Source organism: Nipponia nippon, unplaced genomic scaffold (assembly GCF_047370975.1).
Source record: "Nipponia nippon isolate SJK-2023a ecotype South Korea unplaced genomic scaffold, ASM4737097v1 scaffold_1, whole genome shotgun sequence".
NCBI classification, from domain to species: domain Eukaryota; kingdom Metazoa; phylum Chordata; class Aves; order Pelecaniformes; family Threskiornithidae; genus Nipponia; species Nipponia nippon.
The window spans coordinates 43229052-43244353 of record NW_028262290.1 but is presented as its reverse complement, the minus strand read 5'-3'; positions in this window follow the sequence as shown (position 1 = coordinate 43244353).

The following is a 15302-nucleotide window of genomic DNA, read 5'->3' as shown; positions in this document are numbered from 1 at the left end:
TACAAAAGACAAATGTTTTTCCTAAGCATGTCTTTTATCTAAAATGTGCATTTATCTGTAAGGCTGTGGTCTTACCAGCAGGTAGTGGGTGCCTCAGGCTTGTAATATTTGGGGTTACATCCTTGTTTGCGGCTAATCTGGTGTTAGCGTGATATCATGACTGTTGTCCTAGATAGGAGTGGAAGTAGTTTCCAATGTGAACTGGAGCAATATAAACCACATATCAGATGCTTTCAGAGACTTTATGCTCACTGTAAACCTTCATGACATTAGATAAGTCTTCATCTACCCTGTTACAGTGCTTGTGCATAGCCTACGAGGATTGAGGCAAAGGATGTTGACTCAGTACTTCATCTGCCCCAGTTCCTCTTCGTTAATTGAAGACCTCAGTATTTTGTTTTGTTCCTTCTTTTTTTTTTAATCTTGTACATTAGAAGTCAATCTGTTTATTAGCAACTTTACTACTCCACCCTGAAAGAAGGTGTTGACCTATGTTTTTGATAGTCAGTGGGGAAACCCTGTCATGCTACAGAAAGTTAGTTCATCCAGAAAGAGGACATGTTATAAGACAGAGTTCTTAGCTTTTCTTTTAAAACGACAACAGTTTCTGCAGATATAAGTTTTTTCATCTTCCTTTTAGTTAAATTTTACTATGACTACAGGAAAAAAAAGAATTGTGATTTTATTGGGTTTCTGAATTCCCGAAAGCATGGGTAGAGGCTTTAATAAGATTCTGTTTATTTAAATAACTCACAGCCACCAAATCTTTTTCAGATTTTTTTAGAAAATTATACTCCTTTCAAGACATTGGGATGGCAAGACTGCCAACAGATTCGTGTCTGACACTGTGCTGTATTTCACTGTTTAGAAATAGACCCTCCCCTGTCCCAAGTGCCATACAGTGTCACAAAAACTGTAATGCTTTTTTTTCCTGCACTAGCTGAGTGATGACCAAAGGAATTGCCCAAATCAGAAGAAATACAGGGAGCACAACAGATGCGTTCTTCCAGTAATGCAACTGGAAAGAGGAGGGGAAATGCCAGTAGAGGCAATGCCTGCACCTCCGTCTACAGTGGCGAGCAGCCCTGGCCTCTGGTCTGAAGGGAATATTCTGTTCTCCTTACAAAGCAAAGCAAATTTCATCCTCCCAAAACAACCAGGAAGATCTACAGATATGGCATAATTCAGGGTTTATTAGAGTCAAGGGGAAGACTCACACTACCTGCAGGACAATAATAATACACAATCTACTTTGAAAGTATTAAACCACTAGTATTACACATTCCTTTTTTAAACATTTATCTTGTGCATTTTGCTTATATGCTTCAGTGTTAAATTACTGCGTATCAGGACCAGTTGCTACAGTTTCCTCTGCAAACTCCTTTTTTTCTTCATTTCTTTCAAAATAATGTGCCATCCTTCCAACATAAACACTGAGGGGAAATAGATGAGTGGGTACGTAATCACAAAACTATCTCAGGCAGCAGGCTTCTGAAATGTGTTAAAATCCCAATCACAAAAACCTTTTGCTCCTGCCAGTGTCTGATGAATATCCTTGCCATTTATGCTCTCTCCTGGCCACTTCCCTTGAAATACTTGAAATATAATTAGCTTTTTTAAACATAGTTTCCTATAAAACAGCTGCAGTCAATGTGCAATTGTCCAAAAATAAGGTAATACATTACACATAATATCCAAAAGGATTTATGCTATGTTGTGCCTTTGTTAACTGAAAGCCAAGTGTGAAATAAAATAAACTTTATATCCTATCTTTTTTTTTAATTGTAGGGAAAATCTCAGGAATTTCTGTTGTTTTTTCCTCCATTGAAATATTTATGACAAAAAGAAAGGCGCTGGGTGCCAAATTTTTAAGTACCTATCTTAACATGGTATTTTTATAACAAAATTGAATTAGAAACTTCCCACAAGATCAATTTTGTATTCCAATAGTAAATTTGGAGGAATGTGTACAAAAAAAAGAGGTCAAATCCCAGATTTAAGCACAAAAGTCAGGCACCTTTGACCCTTCCTGTGTATTAGTGTTCTTTTTACGTCATACGACAGCATCACTTTTAATCAGACTGCACATTTTAATGCACTGGGCAGAGAAGGGAACCGTTCCTGCTCTGCTCGGTGATTTGGCAGCTGCTGCTTGCAAGCGGCAGCTGGGCCTCTGGCGATGGATGGCAGCATGCAGCCCCATCCTCCCAGATTTTATTTACTCGCAAAGAGGTGATATGGCCTGGTTTTTAATGGCCAAGAGGCCCAGGGTGAGCAAGATCAGTCAGTTAGTCCTGTCTGCTTTCAGTTTGGGTTGTATTTCGGAGCAGGCAGCAGGCGGCCAGGCCCAGTCCACGCCTGGAAGTGCCTCAGCGGTCATGGCTGGTCCCTCCTTCCACCCTCAGCAGCCACTGGTGGCTGGGCCACTGAAGACCTCCTCTGAGTAGCGGCTCTCTGAAAAGGTCTGCCTTGGGGGAAAAAGAGGCAAAGAAAATGGAGGACGAAGATTGATCCCAAAGGGAAGCAATGGTGGGGCGCTGGGGAGATGAGAGCTCTGACGCTGGCCAGGAGGTCAGAGGAGAGAGTGGCCCTTGGCGCCTGCGTGCTGACAGGAAAGATTCAGTCGCTCTCCCCACAATGGAAGGTTTTTGCACATTTATGTTGTTTTTCTGGATTTGAAAGGAGTTCGCTCAGAAACAACGAGACTCTTAAGCATGATTAAGCCGGTGAGGCCAGTCACGTGGCTGGTGCCTGTGAAGAAGAGCAGGGGAAGACCTCTGCAAAAGCTTCCAGAAGGAGGTGCGCCAGGAAGGTGAGTCTGACCCGGCCATTCAGCCGTGCCCCTTTCTGCCCGCCACAGAGAAAACGCGATTTCTAAGGAAGCGAGGATTTTGTTTATAGTCTCTTCTGTTGTAGTTAGGGAGAGGGGAAAAATCGTTTCATCTTTCATGTAGCCAAGACACAGGCTGTCTTTCCAAGAGCGCCATGAAATTCTCCCATAGCAGCACATCCAGCCACCCTCCACAGGGCCTTGTTAACAAGAAAGAAACAAGGCCAAATACACTAAAGTCACCTTCTAAGATGCTGAAAATAGGTGTTAAGTGGCTTCCATATTGTTTTAGGAATATAAATATGGTTGTAAAAACATTCTTGTATAAACAGTGTGCCATAAGCATTTGGTAGAGAAAGTGGTTATCGGATATGCTCTATTAAGAAACATCTGTTGCCGATGTTTTAAATCCTGTTGGTATGTACGAATTGGTGTCAGATCGGCCTCTTTGTGGTGCAGATAAATGCTCTAAAAGACACCAAAATTTTTGGTAACTTCATACATGTTCTACTTCTGCTGTCAGGAAAACTTGAAGAACAGTTTTTATAATTAAGATAGTTTCCTAGCCTAAATTTTCTCATGGATTATAATGCTAGAAGGTATGATAATCTAGTTTGAACACCTATAAAACACATTGTGGGTTTTGCTCATTTGGGTATTTGTTTTAAATTATGATGTACTTCCAGATAAATATAATAATGAAAAATTAAATCTGTGTAATTTATGTGCTGACAAGGAATGACAAGAAATTAACAGGATGGCAAAATTGCACAAAAAATTTTTAGACAGTGAAAACTATGCAGGACCATCTGATTTTTTTTCCTTCCACTCTCCACTGTCACATTCTCCTTCCCGTTGCAAACTCCTTCCTCCTCCTGCCCTCTACGTTGTCTTTGCAGTTGACCCATAAAAATACTGAGCCAAGAAAAACCTTCAGATTTCTTTCTCATAAAAGCTGAAACTGTAGTCCCTGGAACAGCTTTCACTTTCTCAAGATAAATATAGATACTCTTTGATTTTTCTTATTATACTCTTTAATTTTTTATAAGGTTTCAAACTACCATTTGCCATAGTTTCACTACTGGTTTGTGACACACGTATATCTCTACTTTTAATGTATATCAAAGGGAGTACTGTAAGGCTACAAGCTAATACGTTCCTTGAATTTCTTCTCGGAAAAGCTTTTATCTCTGTCATTTGTAGCACGTACACTTTGTAAATAAACTGGAGTTTTCACTTCCCTGCTTTGTTATTGAAAGCTATGATTTGGAACTGGAGCCATTCTGTCCCTCTGTAAAAAGACACTTGTTTATGTGTTGTCTAGAATATTGGGGCCTACTTGCCAGAGGATGTACAGTTGATGTGTCATCTCAGCACAGCCTATTTTGTCTGCCCTTGCCCTGTTTTAAACAGTTGAGTTGAGAAATATTTTTTTCCCACAGCAGGTTTCTGCTAGCAAAGGAAGATAACATGACTTTATGCTGCTATTCCGATCCACTGTAATAAACTCCTTGGTTTCAGTTCTGGATTTTCTCCATAAAACTGATAGCCTCATTTGGCATTACGTCTTTCAAGACTACAGTTATTACCTGATTGAAATTTCTGCTTATAAAGTTCATTTGATCTGAATTCTATAATACATGGCGTATTGAAAGTGCATAACATCTTACTAGTTACTGGAAGCTAATAATAGCTTGGAAGTACTTTGTTTTGGTGGGAACGTTGGTTGCTTATCGGGTGACCTATAGAAAGGTGGCATTTTAGTCCTGCAGGAATATGATCACTATCTCCTTCCTACTTGAGGCTGCTTATGATTTTGGGTCTATTAATGAAATGCTGTGATAACACAGACCCTTCCTCTGAAACAACATTACTAAAGTAACACAATAAGTGAGAGAATGCTATTTCAGGTGTAATAACTGTGTTTAATTTGCCCTCTTCTGTAGGCCTGACATTCATAGCACAATTAAGGTGAAAATGAAGGTTAGGAATCTTCTTCCGCTCAGCTTAGGCCTCATGTGGGCCTCAGTCTGAACCTTTAGAGAAGCAGCTGCAGCGAACCATTACACAAGCCTTCAGAAGAAGGGCTCTTAGAAAATGGCATACTACCAGCATGGTAATTGCACTGACACTAATTCTGTATTAGATACCACATGCTCTTCATGGCACATAAGAATCTGAACTTTGAAAACAACTGTATGTTTTCTGTAAACAGTGAAAAATATGTAGAAGGATTTAAAGTTAAAGATGTATTTCATCTACCCCAAGTATTCTTCAGTAGAATTTGCAGGACAAGTCAAATCATTTGTGAATCTTCATATCGTTAGAAGTGATGAGCAAAACAGCTACATCATAAGGTTCACAGAAGAGTCCCAGGTGAAAACAAAAGATTAATTTTAAAAGTGTCTTGCTATACAGTGATTATGACCTACTAAACTGTAAACTTTTTATAATAAAAATTCTTTATTTTGTATTTGTACTAGTTCTCTCACTTGGCCTCTCAACAGGTCTACTAAGTGCTGCTACCTTATGACTAGAGATAATTATTTAATAAAATCCCGGTATGATTTCACTGTTTTTCACATTTTTTCTACCTTACTGGAAAGTGATTTTCACATTAAAGTGTTTGGTTTTCCTTCAGCGGGAGGAAAAGAAAACACCTTATAAGAGCTTTGTTTTCTCTTTAAAAATACATATATAAAACCAAAATGTTTTGATGACATTTAGAAATAACTATATTTCACTAAAATCACTCATGTTCAGTTGACCTGTCATTTAAAAAGCACTGCTTTCATTTTGACGTAATTTTGAAACTGGGTCTTGTGCCATGAAGCAATGTTAAATCAAGAGGAGGCATATTTTAAAGTGACAGGTATAATTTCCAAACACAGCCTCATTGTTCTAAATTAAATAATTATCTGAGGACGTAACCTAGCACTTTCTAATGTGATCTTGCTTGATAAACTCTCTCAAGCTGTAAAGTCAACACCTAAGAAAAGTCCTTTTCTTAGCGCCTTAAGATGTGTTTCACTTGGAATAGTTATTGAGGAACACACTGAAAAACAAAAGAAGACTAATTCTAACATTTCCTTGGAGAGACTGTGCTGGTAGCATTCCAAAACCAGAAGTGAAGGAGGCTTTGGTTTTCTGTAGTTGAGAGGCAAATAGTCATGAGAGAAGTGATGGCTTGCTTTTTGTGGGTCCTCTTGTGAGCACCTTTGGTTAGCTCCTCACATGAGGAGCCTCTGAGATTATTTGTTCAGATAAGTGATTTTCATGGTACAAAATCACATATTTTACTCTAATATATTAATCTTTCTATTTTTACTGCTTGAAAAAGTAAGTGTTGTCCCTGTATTTCTAAATCCCTTTACCTGTATTTCTTTTATGAAACACTGATTACTGTGACAACTCCAGTCATGGCTGCTGCTATGATTAGGCAGGACACTGGTGGTCCTTAATCAGTTTTGTTGAGCTAGGAGGGATTTTCTTTGCAGAACAGATTTGCTGTCTCCTAAAGTACTCTCATAATTTTGCTTGAAGTTAATTCCAAGGATATCAGTTCAAGTTGCTCTTTATCAAGATTTGACCTGAGAATGCTTAGCAGGAAAAAAGCCACATAAAAAGAAAGAAATTTGTCATGATGGGAGTTTTTTCTAAATGGGAACAGGTCTAATTGCATTCAAAGAACCTTGGTGTATTTTAAAGTTTCCTCATTTGCACTGGGTAGGGCAATGTATCCTGTCCTACAGCAAGTAATTTTGCATACAGCTAGGCTAGGAGATTCTTTAATATTTTTAATTGCCTGACTTCTTTAATTGAACCTGGGAAACCATGTAAAAACTATAGAAATAAGCACATTGTTTAGCTGATTACTAAAAGGGATGCTTGCAGTCTCAACCCCCACAAAATTCAGTGTGAATTTGTTAAGTCCCTGCCTTATCTACTTTGCTTTCTTAACATTCATTATGTTTGTGACTGGTCTGAAAAGGGAGTGTTAATAGCTCAAGTACTACTTGAAGACAGTGTCCAGTGTCGCTAAGTGAGAAGAGAGACTTGTCTTCTGATCCTAAAGGTGTGGGTCTGGAAAAGAACAGACTCGTCCTTAGCTAAATGGTATGTGGAACAGAAAGTAGGCATAATTAATTTCCTGTGGTGTGTTAACATCACAAAAAGGAGTAAATGGTAAGGCGTAGCTATAAAGAATAGACTTATATTACCAGTCTGCAGCAACCAGTATATGTAGTGGAACTGTTGTATTTGCACGTATAAGATATCCTCCAAATGGGTGACAGAGTTCTAGTCCAATCTTTTCTCTTCAAACCCATTCAAAGAAGAGGAAGAAATCAGCCTCATTTTTTTTTCAGTGCCTAAAGGACTTAATAACTTATCTATCTAGATCTTTAGCATAGATTCTTGATGGTACATAATAGTACACTTCAGCTTGTTACAGTGTTGTGAAAAATGTTATTAAACATTTTGACCCATATCAGGTTTTATTGGTTTAAATCCCTATTTTTTTGCTGCTTAATTAAATAACAGGGCTTCCATAGGTCTTGTATAACTCCATGTACAACTGAGAAAAAATATCTATTTACAGTGGAGTTGACAAGGAACTAGTTTCAGCAGTCATTGATTCTGAGATACTTACATTGAAGCAAGAAAGTCCCCATGGGAGTATATCTTCACCAAGTACTATCCCATTTACTTCCATCGTTGTATCTGCATCAGTACAGAATTTTAGGGTAGGCAGTCTGTGCTATTCAGTTTAGCCTGCTTGAAATGGGAGTAAGCTACAGTGATGAAAAAAAGAACAAACAAAAAACCACTATTTTTTTCCCTGTCAAAACCAAAAAACCTAATGCTGCTTTGCTGATGGCTGAAAGCTACAGCATTAAAAAAAATCTGAATATGATTACATCTTTGCGATTCCAATTATTGTTCCATTGAGAGCCCAGACTGCTGACAGAAACTTGTGATCATTAGACATAACCTGCCAAAATTGCCTTTTTACTAAAGCAAGGTCAGAAGACTCTAGAAAGTAAATAAATTATTTTTGTTAAGTCTGACTAAACAGTACAGCCTGTGGAGCTATTTGTTTAACTGTTTTTTGTTGGTTTTGTTTTTTTTTTTAGAGTAATGCTTGTGGTTTTATGTAATATAAACTCTAAGTCTCATTGACTTTCAGTAAAATTTCAATTTCATAGAATAAAATAGAATCACAGACTCATAGAATCGTTTAGGTTGGAAAAGACCCTTAAGATCATCGAGTCCAACCATTAACCTAGCACTGCCAAGTCCACCACTAAACCATGTCCCTAAGCAGCCCGTCTACCCATCTTTTAAATACCTCCAGGGATGGGGACTCAACCACTTCCCTAGGCAGCCTGTTCCAATGCCTGACTGCCCTTTTGGTGAAGTTTTTCCTAATATCCAACCTAAACTTCCCCTGGCGCAGCTTGAGGCCGTTTCCTCTCATCCTATTGCATGTTACTTGGGAGAAGAGACCGACCCGCACCTCACTACAACCTCCTTTCAGGTAGTTGTAGAGAGCAATAAGGTCTCCCCTCAGCCTCCTCTTCTCCAGGCTAAACAACCCCAGCTCCCTCTGCTGCTCCTCATAAGGCTTGTGCTCTAGACCCTTCACCAGCTTTGTTGCCCTTCTTTGGACACGCTTCAGCACCTCACTGTCCTGCTTGTAGTGAGGGGCCCAAAACTGAACACAGTACTCGAGGTGCAGCCTCACCAGTGCCGAGTACAGGGGCGCTATCACCTCCCTGGTCCTGCTGGCCACACTGTTCCTGATACAAGCGAGGATTCTATTGGCCCTCTTGGCCACCTGAGCACACTGCTGGCTCATGTTCAGGCGGCTGTCAACCAACACCCCCAGGTCCTTTTCTGCCAGACAGCTCTCCAGCCACTCCTCCCCAAGCCTGGAGCGTTGCATGGGGTTGTTGTGACCGAAGTGCAGGACCCGGCACTGAGCCTTGTTGAATCTCATGCAGTTGGCCCCGGCCCATCGATCCAGCTTGTCCAGGTCCCTCTGCAGGGCCTTCTTGCCCTCCAGCACACCGACACTCCCCACCATCTTGGTGTCATCTGCAAACTTACTGAGGTTGCACTTGATCCCCTTGTCAATGCCTAGGACATGGCTGAAAATGGAAGGCAGATTATGAAATAACCTAGATAGATAGTTTTGAAAGTAAGATCACCCAAAGTTTCAAAAGTGAAATTCCCGTAAGTTTCCCATTGTCAGTGTTGTCTGCAACTCAAGAATTAGGTTCTGACACCAGAGTACCAGTCAGTGTCAAAGTATCTGTAAAACAATTCAATTATTAGTTGATCATGGAATCACCAAGAACCTTTTTCTTCTTGTAATGCAGAAAGATAAAACACGGTTGTGTTGCTCTGTTTTTTTGAATGTGTGTTGCTCATGGGTTTTTTGGTATTGGAAAGGGCTTTGTGTGACTTCAGGTTAATTATAAAAATGAAAATATTTTATCACAAATGAAAAAAAGTACAGCATTGTCCTTATTGTTTTATAGTAAATAGGAAGCTAGTGTGGTATGGATCTCTTCATGCCTGCTGCTCCAAAGTGGAAAACCTTACAACCCCTTTTAGGAAGAGTTGTAGTTAAGATGCTTTTCCAAATCACCAGTTACTGAAATTTTGCTGCATTTTAGTTTTTTATACTGCTATTCTTTTTGCATTTGGCTCAGGACCGAAGGTATTCTAAGTCTTTAGAAAGTCTTTTAGAAGTTCTGCTTAATTTGAGAAGCTTTTTCTTGATCAAGCAAGCATAATCAATATATGAAATGTTTCTAAGATCCTGGAATGTAACTTTAAGAAATTACAACAGTTACAAATCGTGAGCCAAATCCCTGCCTGACACAAAATGTACCAGTGATAAATTAAGGTCTAACTGACCTAATAAAATGCTACAGATTGATATTCCTTTTGTTGAGCAGCCTGTAATTTCATTAATTTTATTGACAGTAATTATAACAAGTTGAATTTATGGTAGCCATAAAGAAAAGTTAGTCAACCACATGAAAATGTCAGCATGCTCACTTTGGTATGAGCAGGCTGAAGATTTTTTTTTGGGGGTGGTGGCTGCTGATCTGTTGTCTTCTTCCTGCAGCTGTGTTTGATGGCAGTTTATAAAGGCTAGGGAATGGTGCTTTCAGTGTCCCTCTCACAGTTCTGCTTGTAAAATTGAAAATAGGTTCTCGTAGCCTTGTGACTTTGGACCTGTGGTCTTATTTTTTTCTTAAAATTGTTGAGACAGTAGCTGATAGAACTGTATGACACATCAAGCTATCTATTCAGCTGGATGAAAAAGCTGAGAATATAAGAAACTAAAGTTTGAATGAGGATTTTCAGTTCTTCTTTCTGTGTGTATTAAATTAAGAATGTAATGAAATCATGCATTTTTTTAGCCAGGCAAATTGCCAGTTCACTGATTTGTTGGAGACTTGCCTGTGCTGGGAATACAAGACCAGGCCTGCTTGTACTAAACATGTGCCAAAATTTCTGTATATGCCTGTGCAAAAATTAGCACAGGTTGCTACTGTTGGAGGATTATACAAACAAGTAGGGGTAATGCTACTATAAGTATCCTTGCCTAGACAGAGCAGCACCTCCTGTAAAGAACACCTGTGAATATGAAAATAGCATATAGGACCATGTGCCTACTTCTTCAAAATGAGCATCTTTTCTAAATAAACATATGACCTTGTTTAGTGTAAACTGGGAGAGGAGTGTGTGTTCTCTAGGCTGAAATTAAGAAATTAAGAGCTTTGTGCCTCTTAACTAGAAATTAACTGGAGATAACAAATACAAAAATAAAAAAATAAAATTTCATAAATGTTCTGGTAGAAGATTGCCTTTGTTTTAGAGATGTTACTGGGTAGTAAAATATTTTCAAATTTCACCAGATCTCAGAGACAAAACTGTAACAAGCATGTCCTGAAAAAAATGTAGGCAGACACATGAAAGTTTGAAATAAACTCTGGCAGGTCAATGAAGTCAATAAAACATTATTGGTGAGAAGATTTAAAAATAAAATTTCTATAAGACAAATACTTTTAAGGAAAAAATATTTACAATGCCATATCTCAAATATAGGAAACAAAAGGACCCACTACAGCTATGTCATGGAGCTGGTTGTGCCAATGCTCAGTTATAGGATAAGAGATATGAAAGTAATGATAAGAGAGTATGAATAGGATATCAAATTTTGGGAAACTTAAAAATCACAAAATTTTTGATCAATTTCCATACTTCCAGTACAAAACAAGTCTTTCTTGCTAATTAAGTTGGATAAATTCAGTCATTTCTTCTGTCATTAAAACTACCATAGTGTAGCACATCTTGCTATTTCAGTTTAAATATTGGAAAGGCACAAAAAGTCTCTAAGCTTAGAGCTGAATTTTAGTGTATGAGATCATTTGCCAGCAAGAGTCTCTTCCCTGGGAAGTCTTTTGGAATTTGATACAATGTAGCATATTCTACCAGTAAAATATTTGTGTTTCAGAAATGCTTTTTAATAGTTTACAGATATGCCATAAAGATATATAAGCCATAAATGAAAATCCAAGGGGGAAATCACCCAAAGAGCACTCTTTGTTATGACGGTGAAAGTCATTATAAATCCCAGAGTCCTGTCTTCCAGGCTGTTACTGATTTTGAAGCCTCAATTGAAATTGCCTGTCCGTGGACTCTTTTTCTGAATGGCAACTGTCCCTAAAGCTCCCTGATCAGCAGCACAGAAGAAGGAGATATTGTTCTTGCCTTCCTAACAGACAACAAAGTGAACCTGGCAGTGATTGAGCTTGTTTTTCTCTGTCCTATGCTCTTAGCTTGGAGAACTGTGCTCTAGAAGAGAATTTGAGCAAAACTATGGAGGTTTTTGTGCAAAGACTTTTAATTTCTATTTTAACTTGACGAACAGAAAAAAAAAATTGGTTTAATGTCTCATTTCAATAGCCATTCTCTTCCAGCTTCACCTCTCCAGGTAAGTATGTATTAATGGTTCAGTTGAAATACACCAGCCTTGCGCTTTCCTTGGTGCAGTAGTACAGAGGGCTGCAACAGAGGAAGTAGTAGTATAGGCAAGTGTCAATTTAGTAACTATTGTTTTCTAAGCTTGGTACTATCAAATCTTAATAATACTTTCCTAAAGCAGACTTCTTCCTGGTGGCCTGTCTTCACTGCTTCTGCCGTTTAAGAAAATTAAATGAAATTAATACTACTAATTGTTATTAAGTAACAGGTTATCTTTAATCCAGAGGTTTAGTGCTACGATGTAGTGCATTTGGAAATGACAAAATGTAAGCAGGAGAGAAAATTGGATTTGTACATGCATTTTTAAATTTTCTGGGAGTCCTGAGATGGCCATATTTATTCAAATATACAGCCGTTACTCCTAATCAAATACTTATTATTAGCTGAATTTCAAAGATTTTAGAAGATGGGTATGTCACCAGTAAGGTCCGTTCTGCACAAGCCTATCCTTTGAACTGTAAAAAACATCTTAAGATGAAAAACTGATTCCTATTACTTGTTTCATAAAATTAAAAAAAAACATTATCCATAGCCAAAACATTAAATGTGCTGTGTGTGGTCTCCATGGGCCATTTGTATCTGAAAAATTGCATTTCTAGGCATGAACTGCAGTAAGCTGTGACTTGTTCATATACTGTGTGAAATGAGTGCTACTTCATATGCATCTGCAATCTATTAGTTTTTTGTTGCCTAAGGAGTTACCCCCAGTGCACCTGAAAACAAGCTTAAAGGATGGTATGCAGTTTATATCTGGCAAGTTATCTAATGCACAGAATTCTAAATGTGAATGTTGTGAAAAAAAGAAATAGTTACCCCTGGAATCTTGTACAGTTAGTGTGCAAGAAGAGTAAATTGGCACTGCCACATTACAGGTGCTGTTTAGAGCAATAGAAAACTTGGAGTAGTGCCTCTAAAAAGATTTCAGTTAATCCTGCATTACTTTATTTCCTTACATTGTGATGCTGCAATGTCTATCAGCAAGTATGTGAGTCAGCCTCCCCCTCACCTGATTTCATTGTACAGATAAGGTATTTGAAAGCCAGTTACTATTCAGTAGAAAGCAAGTGCATGTAATATGGCTCCTATAGCTAGATACACAAAGGATATGAAAATATAGAGTGCACATTGAATGAAATCATCATCTGTTAAAAATCTGATATTGTTTATTTCAGTTTACACTAAGCAAGGATATGGTCTGTATACAGAGTTGTCTTGAATCATAGCAATAGTGTTGAAAAGCAGAAAATATGCATCCTCTAAGTGATTATTTTTGGCTTTAGCCATGCAAATATTTTTTTTTCTTCACCTAAACCATCATTCAAATTTGCATGCTTCCATTATGCTTTATTTCCCTTGTTTCACTTACCTTGTTATGCTTCTATGCTATTCTTTTGATTTTATTAAATAGGACAATTTTCCACTAAAAACTATCCTCCTTCCCAAATGTGACAGGGATTATTTTTTTTATATATATACACTTTTACAAATTTAGCTTGTCCTTTGTATTAGTGAATCAGCACAATTGCATCTTTCATTGTATTGTGGGTTCCTTTTTCCAGGTACAGACTTCCTGGGAAGCATAGTCACCCTGCAAGCCCCACTCCATGCGCTGGCATTATTAATTCACCTGTTCCTAGAGCAGCAGCATCTTCTCTGGGACTGCTCAGTTCCACATATCTGCCACAGGGCCCAGAGATGACCAAGTGCAATGCAGAACTGTATGTTTTTCCCCTCTGCCATCATACTACAAACCACCTCTTTTTCAGTTTCTTCCCCTCATCTCCTCTTTTATGTGAGGTCAAAAAGCAGGGGAAAGGCAGTGTCATGGTCTAAGACTCCAGGATGGCTTTTGCCACTATTCAGTCACCTCAAGGCTGTGTCTCTTCTCAAGTATCTTTGATCTTGTGCAGCTGTAAGATTGCTAATAACTTGGGTTTTTTTCTGAGGAATAAGCTGTTGAGTTTTGAACAAAGATTTTCAAAAACAACTGCATTTTCAATACGGACTGCAGTATTAAGAGAAAAAATTACCCTGCAGGTCACATATTTGAATGGGCAGAGAACTTGTAATTCTATTTTCCTGCTGGAATTTTCTTCTGGAATTTCCTTCTTGGATCACATCACAGTGATCACACTGGAATTGATCACACTTTGCACTTTCTTAGGCCACAGCCCAGGTGCCCATGCCTCCACCTTAAGATCTTCTTAATGTTATCATACTGAAATAGTTTGGATGGAAATTTTCCTCTGTGTTTCTGGCTCGGGGGGGGGGGGGGGGGGAGTGTGTGGGTTTTTTAATTTAATCGGAATATAACGAATCTTCTCAAGATGAGATTTGGAAAAACACATTCTTTAGTCATGTTGTAGTGTTTTGGTGTTTAAGTAATAGTAAATTGCAATAATCTAGCAACTATATTATTTGGGACAGGGACTTGAAATTTCAGTTGTTCGGAGGGAGGCAGAGAATTACCATGGCTCTATACCACTTATACTTCTCATGAGAAAAAAAAATGGAATTTTAGATGCTTATAGTTTTCACTAAATTTTAAGCTAACATGTAGTCAGGGTCTCTGCCACTTCTGAGTGTGCCAGAAAATACAGCAGCAGAGGTTAAGAAAGGCCTTTTCTGCAACTAGTCTTGAGCTACAGAAGTTGGACAGAGACAGTTCTCATGTTTTTCTTCTCCTCCTTCTGGCATCCCGGAGAAAGGAAGGCAACTTAAAATGCAAAGAGATGGAAAAAGAGACGGCATAGGATGAGGGAGACCCTAATGTTGAGGGAGGGACAAGAGAGTTATAAAAAAAAGGAAGAGAATAAGAAATATACTAAATTCTTTAGGAATAGGAGGGGAATTTGTAGGAATTGTATGCTGTGTCAAGTGAAAAGACTACAGAATAATCAGAAAATACTACAGTTCCTATAGCATACCACTTTCCAGAGCCTTGAAATAAATCCAGCGCTGTCAAGGTTCTGCATTCTGTCCACACATGTAAGGTCAGTCATTTTTCCATTCATCCTGCTCTCCTTGCTCCCATCGTAACAGTCCACAAGAGGGCTTAATAGCTTGGGCTTTCTGCTGGTGTTGCCGAACCTACTAGTGGGCAGATATGGAAGAGGCAGTAGCACTAGGCAAAGATATGGGGCAGAGATCACTACCGAAGTGTGTGGGGATGGGTGAGGAGGCAGCAGAAAGACTGGGGGGATGGAGGAGCAGAGAAGAGTGCTGACAAGAGGAGGCAACCCAGGGAAACCTTGGGAACATGCAAAAAAAGATACAATTGTGACACTGATGTCAAACTACAAACAGTTTGAGAAATATTAAAAAAATTCCATTGATAAACTGCCTCTTGTTTGTAACCACAAAACATATTGAAGCTTTGGCTCCCTAGCTTTGCTCTGATCCCATT